Source organism: Bison bison, unplaced genomic scaffold (assembly GCF_000754665.1).
Source record: "Bison bison bison isolate TAMUID 2011002044 unplaced genomic scaffold, Bison_UMD1.0 scf7180017864481, whole genome shotgun sequence".
NCBI classification, from domain to species: domain Eukaryota; kingdom Metazoa; phylum Chordata; class Mammalia; order Artiodactyla; family Bovidae; genus Bison; species Bison bison.
In genome coordinates this window covers 4,360,323-4,369,844 of record NW_011495041.1, presented here as the reverse complement: position 1 = coordinate 4,369,844, position 9,522 = coordinate 4,360,323, and the positions used below count along the sequence as shown (strand labels likewise).

The 9,522-nt window shown below is 39.9% G+C and overlaps 1 pseudogene; it reads right to left on the bottom strand.

The window, feature by feature from the left end:
* Nucleotides 1-2,821, bottom strand: part of LOC105004666 — a 5,866-nt pseudogene extending 3,045 nt beyond the window's left edge.
* Between the last annotated feature and the right edge of the window lie 6,701 nt (nt 2,822-9,522).

Genomic DNA, 9,522 nt, shown 5'->3' with positions numbered 1-9,522 from the left:
CCAGAACGCTACCATTTCTCAAGTTTCTCAAGGACTCATGCAAAATAAGGATACAGATGAAACACTATATAATTGTTTACCATGGGACAGGAGAAACAGGAATATGGAAACAGGGAAAACAGATCATATTTCACTGTCATTTGAAATGATACTAACACCTGAAGATGCCATTTTGCCAGGGGGAGAACAAAAACAAAAATAAAGAAAAAGATGGAATCATATTCCAAGATCAATCAAGCCCCTAAAATAATTTGTTTTAATTTAACTCTTTCTTCTTTAACCTTTCATCTAATCTAAGCCTTGTTTATAAATTCGGTACACAAAATATCACAGAATAATATTTTCTTTTGTAGGTACCAACAGTATAATACATATTTACTCAGAAACATAATTGCATAGTGAATGTCCCTTGCATTTTTATTACTTTTAACACAGAACCTCACATTTACACAGAGAGAAAGATTTTGAGATCTTGCTATTTTCTCCAAACTTTTGAATTTTTCACTTCCTTCCAGAATAAATATAATAGTTTAATGTAATAATCACATGGATATTTGCATATGAAAAGCATCTACTTAATTATAGCTTGACTGCCAAACTTGCCCCAAATAGGAGGATAAAAACATCAAAATAAAATAATACCAGATCATCAAAGCAAGAAGCAGAGCAGCAGGAAGTCCAGACATCAATAAGATAAGTTCCAGTAAGATATAATATGCTAGCATTTCTTAAGTCTTTATCAATTTGAACCACACTATTTTATTTCATGCAAAACATAAGAATAAAAACCTTTCAATAAAAACTGTCATTATATGTAAATTGGTTATAAGAAAAGAGTCTTCTGGAATCTATACTGCGGAACCGCAACAACTGGATTCCTTCAAGTTAAAGGATCATAACACTTGGGAAATACTTTAAGAGACAATGAAAAGTGGACTGGGGGCAGTAGTGGCAACCACCCAGTAAACTGCCAGGGCCGGCACTCGCTTTATCCATAACCCTCGCTTTATCTGTACTTGCTCAAAGTTCCCAGAGGCTCAAAAAGAGTCAGGCTTTGCACAGGAAAGGCTTCCCTGGTAGCTCAGACGGTAAAGAATCTACCTGCAATGGTTTGATCCCTAGTCAGGAAGATGACCTGGAGAAGGGAATGGCAACCCACTTCAGTATACCCTAACCGAAACTGAGAGTCTGCGGCTCTCCGAGTTTGAGTACTTCAATAAGCTGAACCATTACCCAAGATTGTTCCACATTTGTAAGTCATGTTATACTTCAGAAATCCCTTGAAGCTCCATGAAGACCAGGAACCCATTACACACGCCCTTTATGTATTCAAAACTATGCATTATTTTCCTTAAAGACTGCACCAAAATTGCACCAGCTTTTCGAACCTGCTCAACATTCAGAAAACTAAGATCATGACATCTGGTCCCATTGCTTCATGGGAGGGAAACAGATGGGGAAACGGTGGAAACACTGGCAGACTTTATTTTGGGGGGCTCCAAAATCACTGTAGATGGTGACTGCAGCCATGACATTAAAAGACGCTTACTCCTTGGAAAGAAAGTTATGACCAACCTACAGAGCATATTCAAAAGCAGAGACATTACTTTGCCAACAAAGGTCGTCTAGTTAAGGCTATGGTTTTTCCAGAGGTCATGTATGGATGTGAGAGTTGGACTGTGAAGAAAGCTGAGCGCCAAAGATTGATGCTTTTGAACTGTGGTGTTGGAGAAGACTCTTGAGTCCCTTGGACTGCAAGGAAATCCAACCAGTCCATTCTAAAGGAGATCAGTCCTGGGTGTTCTTTGGAAGGACTGATGCTAATGCTGAAACTCCAATAATTTGGCCACCTGATGCGAAGAGTTGACTCATTGGAAAAGCTCTAATGCTGGGAGAGATTGGGGGCAGGAGGAGAAGGGGACGATAGAGGATGAGATGAGATGGCTGGATGGCATCACCGATTCGATGGACATGAGTTTGAGTCATGTCCGGGAGTTAGTTATGGACAGGGAGGCCTGGACTGCTGTAATTCATGGGGTCTCAAAGAGGCGGACGTGACTACGCTCATTCAGTGGAGCGGTCCTAACCTCTTCCAGGTGCTGCTACCTTACTGGAATGGATTTTTGATCAAATAAACTCTTAAAAGTTTGAATATGCCTCTGTTTATATTTTAAAAGTTCTATCACCAGAAAAACAAGCCAAAGGGACCCCAAAGGCCCCCAGGAACCCCGAGCAATCGATTAGGCGGAGTTACCTGCGGAACTGCTGCCTCCTCGTGGCCTGCGGAGGTCGTGGGAACGTCCCCTCCCTTCGGATTCCGGTCCTCGTTTAGCAGCTTCACGTCGGGAGCATTCACACTTTGACTAAAGTGTCAACTTTTTCTGAAAACTGGGGCTTGAAACTGGCTAGAGTTGGCTTAGGTCGAACTTAGAAACCGGACTAGTTCCAGGGTCGGACCTGGTCCAATTTAGAAAGTAGTCCGGGTTCTGGTTCTGATGGGGTCTGGGTTAGATTGGTTCCGGCCTCAGACCAGGTCTGACTAAAAGTGGGCTGGGCACGCGTGAGACCTCAGGGGACTAAAATTTGATTTTAAGCCTGAACAGTAGGTGACTACCAAAGATGATCTTGGATCACAGTGGTCACAGCGGAGACCTTGTAACCGAGAAAACTCGTAACGGTGTCCATTTAGGAGCAGCCCCTCAGGAAAAGGGATAGTTCAAGCATTTCTGTGAAGGGTAGATGGAAGGTTAGTTTTCCTTCCCTGCAGTTTCTGGGGCCCAAGAGAGTCGCTGGGACATCCCACTCACTCTGCAGACTGCATCCCGGGCAAACTGGCGAAGCCCACGAAGGGTAATAAGTCTCCCCAAGGCCTGCCCTCCTTAACTTCTGTCTGGGTGACTAATTGAGAGAAGAAGGTAAATTTTTATGTTGTTCCTTCCTTTCCAAATTTAGATTGTCTGGCAAAAGGCATTTCTAAGAATTAGATCTTTGAATTGTGATTTATGGATTTCCATTTGGGTACCCATTGGTTGTCTTCTTTCTCTCTCAGAAACAGCTGTTAACTTCTGGTCGAACTTGTTTTGTGTCCTGAGAACTTGGCTTTAGCAACTGTCAGATTGGGGGTCCCCTGAATATGGCTGGGAAGAAGTATGGTTTATACCCCATTTGCAGCTAGAATCCTACCAACTTTGACCAGCTCTCAGGAATCGTCTGAGTTTTTCTTTCTTTCAATTATTTTTGAAAGCATTTCTGAATCTTGGGAGGGTGGAATCTTTTCACCCTCTTTGGGACCCTTCCTGTGTCCATGGAGTTGTTTATTATTGCTAGGAATATTTCCTGTTTCTCCTGGCTGACACTTGACAAGATTTTATTTATTTATTTATTTATTGTAGTGCTGAGATCAGAAGTTGGCAAAATTACAAGCTGATATTCAACAGCCTGATAGGATTTTTTTTTTTTTCTTGCGTTCTCCCCTGAGCTAAAATAAAACTAGGCACCCAGAGAGAAAGAAAAACTTTCTGAAGACAAATATATCTAAATCTAGAACATAGGAATTAAGAATCTTTCCAGCTTATACTTATATCATAGTTGAAGATTTTCTTCCTGATGTAAAGAAGCAAACTGAAGAATAAGTAGCTAAATGGCAGATCAGCCTAGGTAACTTTCAGGTTGCAACTCAATTCCTTGAGAAATTAAAAAAATAAATAAATAACTGCACTGTTCTTGCATGCATGGGTGCTGTCACTTCAGTTGTGTTGGACACTTTCCAACCCAATGGACTGTAGCCAGCCAGGCTGCTCTGTCCATGGAATTCTCCAGGCAAGAGTACTGGAGTGGATTGCCATTTCCTCCAGGAGATCTTTCCTTGACCCAGGGGTTGAACTGTAGTCTGTTACATCTCCTGCACTGGCAGGCACGTCCTTTACCACTAGCGCCACCTGCACTGTCCTTGGACATGGAAGCAACCTAGATGTCCATCAGCAGATGAATGGATAAGAAAGCTGTGATACATATACACAATGGAGTATTACTCAGCCATTAAAAAGAATACATTTGTATCAGTTCTAATGAGGTGGATGAAACTGGAGCCTATTATACAGAGTGAAGTAAGCCAGAAAGAAAAACACCAATACAGTATACTAACGCATATATATGGAATTTAAAAAGATGGTAACAATAACCCTGTATACGAGACAGCAAAAGAGACACTGATGTATAGAACAGTCTTGTGGATTCTGTGGGAGAGGGAGAGGGTGGGATGATTTGGGAGAATGGCATTGAAATATGTGTAATATCATATATGAAATGAGTCACCAGTCCAGGTTCGATGCACGATACTGGATGCTTGGGGCTGGTGCACTGGGACGACCCAGAGGGATGGTATGGGGAGGGAGGAGGGAGGAGGGTTCAGGATGGGGAACACACGTATACCTGTGGCAGATTCATTTTGATATATGGCAAAACCAATACAATATTGTAAAGTTAAATAAAATTAAATTAAAAAAAAAAAGAATCAAGTTTTTACAAGAACAGAAATGCAGCTTTAGAAACAGTTCAAAGCCCTTCTTTTTTTACCAATCCCCAACCCTGTCATCTTAAAAAGCTTGTAGGTACTGTTAAAATTCTGAATTTAGGTAACAAAGGTCCTTGGGGGAACTCAAATTCCTTCCCAGTGCTTTTGAGATGTAAATGTTTTACCCAAATTTCTTTAGGAACTGAGAGCCATCCGTTATCAGAAGAAAAAGAGAAAAAGGAAAAGCTATTTGAAAACTAGGTGAATGGAAAATATTAAAAGCTCCACAAATATTAGTAAAACATTAAAGGCATCTAAGCAGTTATATGCAAGTTATGCCATCTGCCAGAAACAATCTATATTCCACTGCTCTTTTATAAACTAGTCAGCTTTGCATTATTGTGTCCATCTTATGGCTAAATTTTTAAAATGAAAGCTGTAAGATCTCTGTTTGATTTCTGTCTGTATGTTTCTGTATGTCTATGCATGTATGTTATGGATGTATGATATTATGTGTATCTTAAAAATTCAATCTAAGATTCATTGTGAGAAGTTCTGCAAGGTTGATTTTTATAAAGCCTTATATGGTCAATCAGTACTCTTGCTGCACTTATATAAATAATTAGGCCAAGTTTAATGAGATTCCATTTAGTCTTCAAACAAATTAGTCTTACTGTGATCAGATTTGATTAAAATGAGGGTGATTAGACTGAGGAAAAAAACTATGTTTCAATAGAAAATTGTAAAAACAACCTGTGGATGCCAGATTCTAGTCCATTCTAGTCTGTTCATTGTCTTTGAGGTTTTGTTATGTATCCACAAATTGAACTGGATCCTGAATTCTACTCTACTCAGATATCTGGCTAAAATGCCTGGCTTGAGATACAGGTGCAATTCATATGGCAGATAATTATGGATGAAGTTAATTTTGTGGTAACTCTCAAAGTAGAGTACGGGTGGTTTTACCAATGGATGGAAGGTAACAAAGCCCAAATGAAAACCCTAGACAAACAGGCATTCTGTGAGTTTGAAAAAATAACAAGTGATGGTGACAAGTGATGGAAGCAAGGAAGGAGAGAGAAGTTCCCCAAGTGAGTTTCAGTTCAGTTCAGTTGCTCAGTTGTGTCCAACTCTTTGCAACTCCATGGACTGCAGCACGCCAGTCTTCCCTGTCCATCACCAACTCCCAGAACTTACTCAAACTCATGTCCATCTAGCTGGTGATGCCATCCAACGATTTCATCCTCTGTTGTCCCCTTCCCCTCCCACCTCAATCTTTCCCAGCATCAGAGTCTTTTCCAGTGAGTCAGTTCTTCCAATCAGGTGGCCAAAGTATTGGAGCTTCAGCTTCAGCATCAGTCCTTCCAATGAATATTCAGGACTGATTTCCTTTAGGATTGACTGGTTGGATCTCCTTGCAGTCCAAGGGACTCTCAAGAGTCTTCTCCAACACCACAGTTCAAAAGCATCAATTCTTCAGTGCTCAGCTTCCTTCACAGTCCAACTCTCACATCCATACATGACTACTGGAAAAAAAATAGCTTTGACTAGACAGACCTTTGTTGGCAAAGTAATATCTTTGCTTTTTAATATGCTGTCTAGGTTGGTCATAACTTTTCTTCCAAGGAGCAAGCATCTTTTAATTTCACGGTTGCAGTCACCATCTGCAGTGGTTTTGGAGCCCAAAAAAATAAAGTCTGTCAGTGTTTCCACTGTTTCCCCATCTATTTGCCATGAAGTGATGGGGGCGGATGAATGATCTTCATTTTCTGAATGTCGAGTTTTAAGCCAACTTTTTCACTCTCCTCTTTCACTGAAGCACAAGCTGGAATCAAGATTGCCAGAAGAAATATCAGTAACCTCAGATACGCAGATGACACCACCCTTATGGCAGAAAGCAAAGAACTAAAGAGCCTCTTGATGAAAGTGAAAGTGAGTTTGGGACAAAATAACTCACTGAGACTGAAGAAAAGCCAAGCATAAGTTAGAAAAGACCTTTACATTTGGGGACTAAGAACCCAACCACGAAATTTAAAGGAGAGATTTCTATGGAGAGGTGTAGGTGGAAATTAAATTGCTTAAACAGTAAAGAAAGGTGTGAGTCATGTTGTCAGGCATTTTGGTAGTGAAACGGAAATTAAAAAATTATCCCAGCCATGATGTCATTTAATCTCAATAAAGTCCATTGCAATACTTTTCCAAATCTGTTTCCTATACCCAAGACTCTTCTCATTTGAATCTATCCTAAACACCTCATCTTAGGACTATTTCCAATGTGAAGATCAAATAGTAACTTCCTTTTTCAAACATACTGACAACTTCATTGTGTGGTTTAAATTATACAGATTCTTCACACTCAGCTTCATGGTCCTTCAACATATAACATAAATAGTATGATTTCCCATTTATTCTCTGCTGCTCCCCAACACATATTCTGTGCTACACCAGAGTTGTAATATTTGTTATTCTGCAAATAACCCTGAACTTTCAAGTTACTATTCATTCCTGGTCTTTCTTCCCCTTAGTTTTGAGTAAGACTTCCACATCCATGTTCTACATTCTTATGTATGCTTCCACTCTTTCCCAAGTGGTGCGTTCTTTATCTAACCTTTCCTGATTGCTGCAGACTATGTTCCCCCCAAATTCATATGTTGAAGCCCTAATCTCTGGTGTATTTGGAGGTAATAGGGTCTTTGCTTGCATGCGTGCTAGGTCACTTCAGTTGTGTCTGACTCTTTGCGAACCTATGGACCATAGCCCTCCAGGCTCCTCTGTCTGTGAGATTCTCCAGGCAAGAATACTGGAGTGGGTTGTCGTACCCTCCTCCAGGGGATCTTCCCAACCCAGGGATTGAATCCACATCTCTTACATCTCCTACATTGGCAGGCAGATTCTTTATTGCTAGTGCCTGCTGGGAAGCCCCTAATAGGGTCTTTAGGAGGTTATTAAGGTTAAATGTTATCATAAAGACAGGGTCCCTATCCAAACTTATCCATGCTGGCCTTATAAGAAAAGGAAGAGAGAGAGATTTCTGCAAGCACTCAGAGAAAAAGCCATGTGAGTTCAAAGAGGAGGCCTGCAAAAAAGAAGAACTCTCATCAGAAAGCCAATTCCACATAAACTTCATCTTGGATTTTCAGCCCCCAAAATTGTGAGAAAATGCATTTCTGTTGTTTAAGCCACCTATTCTATGGTATTTTGTTTTGGCAACCTGACTTGACTAATACATTGATCCAAAATGAGATATCACTTGCATCCCCTCCACCACCATATATAGAATTCATTTTTGCCTAACTCTAGAGCACTATATCTATTTTTATAGCTATCTTGTCACAGATATTAGGATAAAATTTTTGGATGAGAAGAAATACACTTAGTTTTATAAACCCCATGTATTCTACATCCTGCACATTCACTAGAACAATTAATATACTGAATTATAATTATAAAAATTCTATAATTCGAACAAAGCCAGATTTTACTAAGAGAATTACCTGTCTGTATGTATGAATTGACTAAGCAGTCACCTCTCTGAGAATTTAAGGCTGAATTTGCAACCCTAATTTTCTGAAAATACTATAATATCTTTGCACTGCATTATTGTACAGATATATCTGAAAATCTGTATAGCTATTAAAAACAAACAGCAAACTAAAGTATATGTAGTTGTGTGAAACTGGAGAAGTCACTTTCACCCTGGACCACATCTTACAGACCTAAAAATGAAAGTAGATAGAATATGACTCCCAGTGCTCCCAATTATTACCACCTATGGGTCTGTGGATTTGAGGTGACTAAACAAGTACCAACCAATTCATGATGTTTTCATTGTAGCAATGTCTTCAAGCTTTGACCTTATCAGTAGAGTCCTGAGGGCATTTTAATTTGCTACTGTGTTGACTGTGGGGAGAAATTATTCGCAACACTGTCTGTGAGATTTAAGGAGAATAAGAAGTAAAAAAAGTATCTTCAAATTACACTCATCATGGTCCTAGTATTTGCTAGTGTTTTGCTTTGGATGCTTTCCTACACTCTTGTATCTTTACAAAAATTCTCTCACATTGGTACAAGGACTTCATTTGGAAAGGAGACAGATAAAGTTCAAAAGTATTGGAATTAAATTTCTCAAGATTTTATATATATAATAATTATACCAATACAGTATACTAACGCATATATATAGAATTTAGAAAGATGGTAACAATAACCCTGTATACGAGACAGCAAAAGAGACACTGATGTATAGAACAGTCTTATGGACTCTGTGGGAGAGGGAGAGAGTGGGAAGATTTGGGAGAATGACATTGAAACATGTATAATATCATGTATGAAACAAGTCGCCAGTCCAGGTTCGATGCACGATACTGGATGCTTGGGGCTGGTGCACTGGGGCGACTCAGAGGGATGGTATGGGGAGGGAGGAGGGAGGAGGGTTCAGGATGGGGAACACATGTATACCTGTGGCGGATTCATTTCAATATTTGGCAAAATCAATACAATATTGTAAAGTTAAAAAATAAAATTTAATTAAAAAAATATATATATAATTATTGTTGTTGTTCAGTCGCTAAGTTGTGTCCAACTCTTTGCAACCTCATGAGCTGCAGCACACCAGGCTTCCTTGTCCTTCTCCATCTCCTGGAGTTTGCTCAAACTCATGTCAGTGATCCTATCTAACCATCTCATCCTCTGTTGTCCCCTTCTCTCCTGCCCTCAATCTTTCCCAGCATCAGGGTCTTTTCCAATGAGTCAGCTCTTTGCATCAGGTGGCCAAAATATTGGAGATTCAGCTTCAGCATCAGTCCTTCCAGTGAATATTCAGAATTTATTTCCTTTAGGATTGACTGGTTTGATCTCCATGCTGTCCAAGGGACTCTGAAGAGTTATGTCCAGGACCACAATTTGAAAGCATCAGGTCTTTGGCACTCAGCCTTCTTTATGTTCCAACTCTCACATCCATAGTTGACTTCTAGAAAAACCATGGCTTTGACTAGATGGACCTATGTTGG